Below are 10,526 nucleotides of genomic sequence, written 5' to 3' on the forward strand. Positions count from 1 at the left end.
TTCAAACCTCAGTACCAACAACAGTCCCTTTTCTGACTACCCTTACCAGATGATTACCCATAGATGAACTAAGGTACATGTGATGGAATATCATCATTTATGTATCACTTTAATTGTCAAGTAAATTTTAATTCAAGTCAGATTTTAATTTTAGACCAAATTTAAATACCAGTATTACAAATGGTTTTCTCTCTTACTAATACTGCCTGATCTTAAGGTTCTATTGAACATAGGGAACACCAGAAACCCTCCATATACATTAATATTATGTTAGTCATTAGTTGCTGTTTTGGGTTATGTGGTAAGTTGAGCTCAGCTTAAAAAGCAAATTAACATGAAGAACTCTAGTGTTCCAAGTTCAGATCCAATTTCCACCTAAAACAATTACTACTATCTGCACAATCAAGTACTTACTTGATATAAAATTTGAAAAAGTAATTTTTAAAACAGTAGTATTATAATTGATTTAGGATTTTCAATTCCAACAATTGACCAACTTACTCTCAGGTCCCACCAGAAATCAAGGCCACCTCAATCTGTTTCAGTTGTGTCCAGGTTTGGCTAAAAGTTTAGTGCCCTGTCTTTTTGTTAACAATAAGAAGGCAAATGAATCTATAGTTACAAACTCACAGCCATCAGCATGAAATGAATTTCTAAATAGAAGCTTTATTCAGGCCTTCATGATTATACCTTTTATGCTACCATATTACTTGTAAATTTTCAACAATAGCTTAAAAGGTATCATCTCAAAAAATCAGTAGTATTGAATGCAAGTTATTCAACATTTGTAGATAATATTTTTCAAGCAATTATTTATAAATGAAATATCTTGCAAGTTGTGCTTTGAAGTTATTATTATTTACTAAATAATAGTTTTCAAGCTATTACTTTCAAATAATAACTTTCTGCCTGAAGGATTCTATTTAGGAGTTTTATTTGACCAGAATCTGTAATACATATGCGCTTAGATTAATCTTGCCTGACAGAAAAAAACATGACATTCAAGCTTGCAGCCAGACCTAGACAATGCTGAAAGATATTTTGTTGACCCTGACTTGTACCGAGAACTAATAAAAAAGAAACAAACAGATGAATAGACCTGAAAATATCTGAAAATATTCACATCTGATCATTCTAATCTCCCTGAAACTTTGAAAACTGTTTTGACTTCTTTTATTGATATATATATTTTCAGAAACACCAATAATTCCCATTTGCAAACATTGGGACAAAAACAGTTTTAAGAACACAAAATGTAAACAATAACAAATTATTAAACTACTGGCCAAGAAACTCATCTCTGACTATACTAACTTAAAAGTCCAGTCATGAAAGCTCACTTTTTGACATAATCATCACACGATATTGAACTAGCAATCTCCCTGCCAAGTCACTGGTGTAGCTGAAATAAATAGAAATAAAAAAACCAATAAGCACAGTTGAACATCGTGAGAATAATCAACACCACTTGGCCATTAAAAATGGAGTTGTATTATTTGGGCGTAGTCATATATCTGTCTGTATGAATTTCCAAAAACATAGCCACAGAATTTAACATGTCGCTGATAATCTAGACCTAGCCTTCAACAATTAGGCCCATTGTAGCACAAATAAAAGGAAATAACTCTCCTATATGCCTTGTGAGGCCAGAAAGACAACATTCATAGTCTCCTGATTGAATCATGAATTTTACAATTTAATTAAGAGTGTTTAACACAAAATGAAAGTCTAAATCAATACAAATGTACACATAAAAAAAAAAAAATCGAATATGTGAAATGTATGTAAACATGTGCCAATATGGGGAAATCTCAAACCTCGGTCTTGCCGTGTTGAACTCGCTATAGCTGATAGTCAATACGGCAAGGTCTCAGTCTGAGATTTTCCCATGAAGTCCTCGCTCTCAGTTAAAAGTAGTTAATCATGTATTCAATTCTGACCCGTGGACCCTTGCAATTTTTACAGTGTGCAACACAACTGCTGCATTTTAATTCTTGAGACCACTGTTAGTCATTACAATTGGATCATGTGTACTAACAGCATCGGTAATCATCTGTCAATTGATACTCTCTATCAGCATCTTGATCAGTACTCAATCAACATCCCAATCAACACTCAGTCGACACTTGATCAACAGTCAGTTGATGGCCGGCCAAGTATTGACCGACTCATATGCATTGATTGAAATATGATTAGTCAATTGTCAACCGACTGTCGACCAAGATGTTGATGGGGTGGTGATCGAGTGTCAACCGAGGTGTCGATGGAGTGTCAATCAAGGGTATTGATGGAGGGTATTGATCAACACTTGACCACGGATGCCATTAGTACACATGATCCTTACAATTTTCACATTTGGTAATAAATAACAGCTATGATATTTATCTTTTTGATAGAGTCAGTAGGTTTCTTTGAAAAACATCCTTTCAGGCAGATCTGAGTGATCTGCGGGTTATGTTTGGAAACATCTTTTGGGAGGATGACACTGAATGTTGTTCAACTGTGATCACACCATGTCTTCATGACAGGTACATATACATGTAGCATTAGATGAGGATCTTTATTATGTAGACATCTCTGATGATGTTTACATACTAAAAGGTGTGAGAAACACAATAAAGATTGTCAGTTTCAGAGACATGTTATATTAAATTTCACTTCTTGTCATCAGCAGGAATTTTCTCAGTGGATGCATGTACCCCTTAACCTTTGCTTACAACATATTTCAATTTGCTTCATTAGCATAAACGCATCAGCTAGTCTCTGATTGAGCTGCAAAAATAGCAACTCTGTATTTGAAAGGGCATAATGAGTATGCCACACATGAAAAGGTAGTCAAAAAATTTGATTCAAACCCCCAAAGGAGACCAATCTGGGCGTGGCTTGAGCTTTATTTGACCCAAAAAGATACCACTTAAAATGGAATAGGCTCAATTACCAGCTGCTGTTCAGAAAGAGCTTTCACCAGTAGACTGTACTCGAGAGACCGGTGAATATTGGAGCTGAAGTACAGAAATAAGAGAGTTTTCTATCATAAAAGAAATATACTTTGACAGCTAAAAATAGGTGTAATTTCTCATGAACACCCCAAGTGATACCACAATCCTTGATTTATACCCCTAAGCGAGACGACAGGCATCCCCAACCTTTTCATGTGGGAGTTTCCGCCTCGGAATGGTAAAGTCTGCTTATGAGCCAAGTGGCCCATCAGGCCGGAGCTTATCCTGGTGTCAGTAGCATGCAGTGACTAGGAGTATTTCTACTCCCCCCTTGATGGGTTGCTAGTCCGTCACAGGGTTACCCCCCACTATGAGAGTAACATGTCATGCCCAAGAACACAATACAATGTCCCTAGCTAGGGCTCGAACCTGGACTGCTCGCTCCGGAGTCAAGCACACTAACCATGAGGCCCCTGCACCCACCAGTTAACTCATTTGCTGTATTTCAATTGGAGAGCAGTATTTTAGATACTTCTGTGTGACATGGAATGCAAAAACCTAAATTTTACAAAGCCTTTCCTGGCTTTTAAGTCCTTTTACATCCCAGAAACTTTGCAGTTAGCCAGACGATGGACAGTCAAGAATAAAAGTTGTATTAAACTAGCTAGATTTGTTTAGTAAATGTACCTTCTTTACTATTATTCAAACAATGCTGTCTTGATACTCTTCGGGATGTGGAATGTTTCATGGTGCCCGTGACATGACTGTTCTGTGGGAAATTATGTGGAATCCTTGTTTACTGATTTCTCTTTTGCTGGCTGTTCAAATTGACTGCTTACTATGGGTTGTATTGATCTCCACTGACCTTGGCTGACTTTCTAGCTGCACATCAGCACTAGGCGACTGCAACATACTAGCAAATAGATTAATTCAATCTGACAATACAGACAAATAGAGCAAGGAAGATAAGTGAACAGAGAGAAATCTTTTGCAGTTACTGACTGCATTAGCAAAGGAAGGCTGTCAATGATTCAGAGCTGTGATGTTAATAATATATTTTGCTTTCATCAATTCATTCATATAAATAAAGAACATTTTGCTATTGCTCTTTAAGCCCAGGGACCTTGTAACACCGAGGCGGAAAGTTTTGTTTACTTCATTTGTGCCGCTGAAACCACCCTCACCTAACTACTTCGTGCCAAGTGGTGCATAAGGCTAGTGAACCACTGAAAAAAACAAATACATTTATGTAAATTTACTTACTTGCTGACACAAGTCAATCATGATTGCATATCATTTTGCACACCGCTAAATAGTGACTTTCAAGAGAAGATAGACTACCTCAGAAGACAATATTAATAGACCCAAGCATTGTTATTAAGCTGCCTTAAAATGATTTAACTTTGTTTCATTTTAGACTATTACCGATTATCGCATCATTTTGACACTCCTGAAAAATGCATGGTGTGTGATTTTATCCCTAATCAGACAATTGACCATTTACTTTTCATTATCTGTCAACAGCAGAATGTCAGAAAGTTTATTATTGTCATGGCCTAAGAACAAAGCTATTTCACCCTTCCTTTCTCCTCAGGTGAATGGATGTGGCTGGTGCTCTGTAAACATAAATGAAAACAAACATGTTGTCATAATGTTTGAAATAGATGGCTTACTGTCTGAAGAAAAATGCCTTGAAAAAAGCTGTTCATAGACCTCTCTTTTTCAACTGCTGATAAGTTCTGCAATGACATGATGCTTCTCACAACCTGCAATTACTCAAAGAAACCTGTTAGAAGCTGCTAATTATGCAATGCATTTGACTTGAAGAAAAATACTGATAATTAATTGATGTTCCTGAAAATGGGCAAGTCTCTTAGAGAATACAAGAAATGAACAGAGACAGGTTTTTTTGAATTTGTTTCAGTTGATGTCCTAAATACTGATAGTACACAGCCACTGAAAATGGGCTCCGTTTATCCTTAAATGAGAGTTTTCTGGCTTGTTTAGCAAAAGCATTTGTCGTTGCATTAAAAATTAAGAAACTGCACACAGTCAAAAATCAGTACCATCACCTTAAAAATTGAAGGAACACTGAAACAGATTTTTCTGGTTTTATTTCTTTCAATTCATTACAACATTTATAAATTCATCCACAGTCCCCAGGAATGGTCTGGGTTAGTCCTGAAGAAATTCAATTTGTCAAATTGCTTAATCAGCAAAATGTGCCATTGCTTGAAAATTAAAAAAAAAAAACAGTGACACAGAGACAAGTTATTATTGTTTTTTTTCGTTTCAGTTCATTACATTATTACTAAATTAATTCAGTTTCCAGAAATGGTCCCAGTTAGTCCTAAATAAATTTGTCACATTGCTTAGCAAATGTACCATTGCTTATAAAAAATAAAGGAAATAACACAGAGACAAGGTTTTTTTATTTAATTGCAATTTCTATTCATTATGACATTATTTCTAAACTAATCCAGTTTCCAGAAATGGTCCCAGTAAGTAAATAAATTTGTCACCTTGCTTAGCACATGTACCAATGCTTCAAAATTAAAGAAAATGACACAGAGACAAGTTGTTTGATTTTATTGTTTCAATTCATTGACATTATTTCTTAGGTTTATTAAATTCACAGGTCCCAGAAATGGTCCCAGATAGTCCTAAATAAATTTGTCACATTGCTGAACAAATATACCATCACATTAAAGTTAAACAAAATAACACAGAGACAAGTTTTTTCATCATTTTATTGTTTCAATTCATTACATTATTTCCAAATTAATCCAATTCCCAGAAATGGTCCCAGTTAGTCCTTACATAAATTTGTCACCTTGCTTAGCAAATGTACCATTGCTTAAAAATTAAAGAAAATAACACAGAGCCAAGTTGTTTGATTTTATTTTTTTCAATTCATTACATTATTTCTAAAATAGTAATCCACAGTTCTCAGAAATAATCCCATTAGTCCTTAAATAATTTGTTACCCTACTCAGCAAAAGTACTATCAAACTTAAAAATTAAACAAAATAACACATACACAGGTTTTTTGGTTTTGTTTCAATTCATTACATTATTTCTAAATTAATCCCATAAATCCCAGAAAGGGTCTCAGTAAGTCCTAAACAAAATTTTAATCTTACTTAGCAAAAGTTCTATCAACTTATAAACTAAAGAAAGCAACACAGACACAGGTTTTCTGGTTTTATTGTTTCAATTCATTACATTTTTTCTTAATTAATTTCATCCACAGGACCTAAGTTAGTTTGTACCGGGGAGGGGCGCATTCCTATTTGAAAAATTTAGCGTCCAAAGAAACTCCAAGTGTTCCTGTGCCAGAAAATGTTGGCACCCCGATTGGAACACTCAGGGTGTCTCAGACGGTTCATGTGCGGTTCAGTGGTCCTGCTAACATCTCATAGACGCTACCAAGCCTTTGTGTGGTAAATTAGAGCCAATTGGGTTTCGAATCATAAACTGAACTTACCAAACCAAAAGGCGAATCAAAAGCCGAAAGTAAAGTATGTTGCTTCACACTAGAATACACCACACATTTCAATCTAAGCGAGCCATCATAAAGCAAGTACATCTAGATATCAATTTGGCTTTAAAAGTTCAAATGACTGACTTACTAAATTTCATATAGCCCTCTGCATGCCGATAGGGATACAGGGCATTAACATTCCACTTGTGAAGCTTAGATTAAAAAGGATGATGTCCTCCAGTGTGATACAACAGACTTTTTGGTGACAAATAAGGTTCCACGTACCTAATGCCAGGGTGTAGAACTTGCCCTACCTTGCTTGAATCTCTGGCTGCTACACACTGGAACTCCGCTCCATGCTCACCAAGTAGTCCATGTTGTAAATTTGATTTTGTGAAGAATCTAGCTTACAGCTGGCAAACTGCCATGACAGACGATTGGTTTAAAGTTTGAAGCGAAAACATACATATTTGGGCCAATGTTCAACGTGAAAGCTAATAAAATTGTGAACAATTCAAATGGTTTCAGAAAACAGCTGATGAGCAGCCATGACAAGACAATTGACTAATAACACTTCTCAGTGAAAGGAAACAGAAAACTTAATGGCCCACAGTTTTGATTGACAGTCACCAAACTTCCAACATGTGACATCAGACAATTGGCCTAACTTTTACTGTTAACTTCTCTTGTAGTCCCTTATTCCCCACCTAAAAGCCTCTGCTGACGGCTACAACTGGAGTTAAGCCACTAAACTTTAATGAGTAGCAAACATAGTCCTCCTCCTTAAGCTGAATGGCCTAAATCCTCCAGTTATCTACATTTAAGTCGTGTCTGATTGAACCTTTGTGCCAAAATGGTTTTGATGAAATAATTTTAACAGAATAATTTGGTCGAAATAGTTTCACTCTATCGCATTGCTAACAACTGCTGTAATAGAGTGAAACATGATGTATCAAATTAGTTCCAAATTGCGCAACTAAGCAGGAGACGAAAAGCTGATGTAGAGCTAAAGAAGTCCCGAAAAATAGGGCTGAAATGGAGTCGAAGTTGAACCGAAATAGAGTTGTAGCAGTGCTGAAGTAGAGCCAAAATGTTGTCGAAGTAGAGTCGAAGTGATGTCGAAGTCGAACCAATAGTTGTCCAAACAGCCTGAAAAGAAACCCACAAGAAAACCCTAAAGGGTGGAACCATCCCAAACCTGGGGCCCAGCTAACTAATCTAACTACATTAAGTAAAGCCGAATCAGAAGTGCATTGACTTCTAGCCGAAATTTGATTCAAGGTTCAACCAGAGCTCTTATTTAACCCTCCCCCACCTAACCCACAAGCAATTTCACTGACCAACATTTAATTGTGTCTTCCATCAGAATCTTCTAACTGACTCTTTCCCCTCTCTTCTCGTCTGAGTAAATCGTAAGTAGCGGTAGATAATGAAAAGGAGGAAAGAGAAGAGTTCCCTTCTTCCCCACCCTTCCATTACCTCCGCATCTTACAATGTCCCCATTCATGTTGATCGGGTACTGGAGTCAGGCCTTGTCTTGCGTGGACTGGACTGTATGGCAATGGATTGGACTGAATGGTGCCAACTCAACTGTATAGTGCAGATTAGACTGTTGGCACTGACTGGACTGTATGGGGCCAACTGGACTGTATGGTGACGATTGGACTGTATGGCATCAACTGGACTGAGAAAACAAAGGAGATTTATGCACTCCACAGTCAACAAATCCCACAACCAGCAAACAGCAAACTTGATAAGCTTAAAAATATTAAGCAACAGATTTAAATACACGTTAAGAAACTTAGTGATACAATATAGACCTTTGCTGCGTAATACATTATTTGCTATTTTGGATCATCTCGTAACAGTTCTGAGTAGTGGAGAGAAGCGTAGTGATAAGGTCGATAAGCCAAATAGCTGCTGCAAAGACGCAAAATGATGGGTATCTGTGCACTGTGGATAAGCCAGAGACTTCCTCAGAATTTTAATAACCGTGGAAACTCTCTACCTATGTCGACAGGTTTTTCAAATTATACTTTCTGACAACAACAGCATGTACGACCAATAGCCAACGCCCCGGGCAAACGCAAATAGATTCAGCCGCCTTGTGGGTTAAAATTTATAAATTTTAAAACGTTGAGAAAGAAAACTAAATCATGATAAGCTGATAAGCAATTTAACTTTTATAAAACGATTTTAATTTATTAGATTGGGTAAAAAGCACTAAGCTTATAACGGACCTTATAAAGCTTACATTCCATCATTGCACAGAGCAAGAACTCGAGAGAAATATTTCGGAAACCCGACTTTTCTGCCAATTGCATTTTGCACTATTTGCGTGGAATCAGTAAAATAGCAACAGAATAATAACAGCTACCACTATCACATGACAATAAAGCTGCAATGCTCACCTCTCAAAACTTGGTTTGCAAATTGCTCCAGAGTTTGACAGCAACATAGACTTGACGAAGAGTAACAAATTCATGCTTTCATTCAGCTTCAGTTGCTTGGGCAAATTCTGTAAACAAATTAAAATTAGGGCAGCTTTATAAAGAGGAAATGGGTTTGGAATTAAAGCCAAAGTTTGCAGTTAAAGCTCTTTGGCGGACGAAAAAGTCAAGAATTTTCGTCTTCGGCATGAAACCACGTGTTCCGACGGACGGAGCGGTCATTCCAAAATTTTAAGATATTTTTTAAACAATATCATGCCTTCCAGCAGTAAATTCACTCACCTATTTGCCTCAGTTCGCTTCATTTATTCGAATCATGTCGCTGAAGTCGGTTTTATCCTCAAATAAGTTGGCGAATAATAGAATATTCTGAATGTTGCCAGCTTCTTACCAAAATGTGTGCAAGTCCAGCGAGGTTCTGCAACTGTTTGAAAACCGCGCCTGCTGGCCTCTCCAACGCGTGAGCTAGAGCTCTTCGCTAATTTGCTTGTTTCTTTCCACGTGATCAACTTCATTCCCGCGTAAACAAGTTTTCCCGCGTAACATCCAGTCCTTTCGATTTTTATTTGTTGAGCAAAAATTAGGTTCTTTAAAGAGAGTTAACGGAGAGATCTGTGGAAATTCCTACTTCTTTGACGCCTTCCCTGTTTTTGCTGATGTTAGACGAGCAGGGCCTTAGAACTATTTGAAAAACAGCGCGCGAAAAAATGAAAAAAGCGCGGCGAGAGGAGGCGAGACTTCTTTCGCTACCCCTCGCCGGGCTTTTTTTATTTTTTCGCACGCCGTTTTACGTGCTGAACCCCGACTAACTGAACGCCTGAAAGAGGTTAATTTGAGCCCGATCTGGTCAGATGGGCTAATTTTGACTGGTATCGAGATGAATCATAGCTGGGCTCCGGCGGCTTGGAGGGCCACCAAACGAAGCACTTGTTTTTTTGAAGTTGATCCCTGAACAAGTGCTGGTTTTCGATTGGAACACCGGTTCATGTCAGGTTAAATTACCTGTTATAATTGGGGCCGGGTTGTTCGGAAGCCAGTTAACGCCAACCCAGGATTCACCAAAGTATAAATTTTTCTTGCTTTTCTCACTTTTTCATTGGCTACTTAAAAAAGTCTCAGTGGTTAAAAAGTCCACCATTTGAGAGCTGAAAGTTGAACTTGGAAGCTTAAATAAATTAAAATTTTATCTATCTGTACTTGAGCAGTCTATCTGTACTCTTAATGATAATAAAAATGAGCCATTGAGCGCGCGAGAAATTGGACAGTTATTGTAAAATGTTTAACCAATGAGACTTTATGGACGTTTTTAAGTAGCCAATGAAAAAGCGAGAAAAGCTATTGACAATGTTCGCGTCATTTTGAATAAAATTCACTTATCTTTGTTTACGGCAAGTTTACGGTGTCTTTTCCCCTCATTTATTCCCGGCATTTGACCATTTTGGCGTTTGTTATTGTAAAAAACAAATTGACGTCAGTTTTTATACGTCTGTCCTCTTACTGATGATAAATTTCGTCATAACATTGTCAAAGTTTAATGCGGAACCGCTCGCCTGCGGCTCGTGGTTCCACAGCCACTTTGACAATGTTATGACGTAATTTATCATCAATAAGAGGACTGACGTCAATTTGTTAAATAACAAGCATCGTATTCAA

The sequence above is a fragment of the Orbicella franksi genome, chromosome 2 (genome assembly GCF_964199315.1).
Source record: "Orbicella franksi chromosome 2, jaOrbFran1.1, whole genome shotgun sequence".
Classification (NCBI taxonomy): Eukaryota; Metazoa; Cnidaria; class Anthozoa; order Scleractinia; family Merulinidae; genus Orbicella; species Orbicella franksi.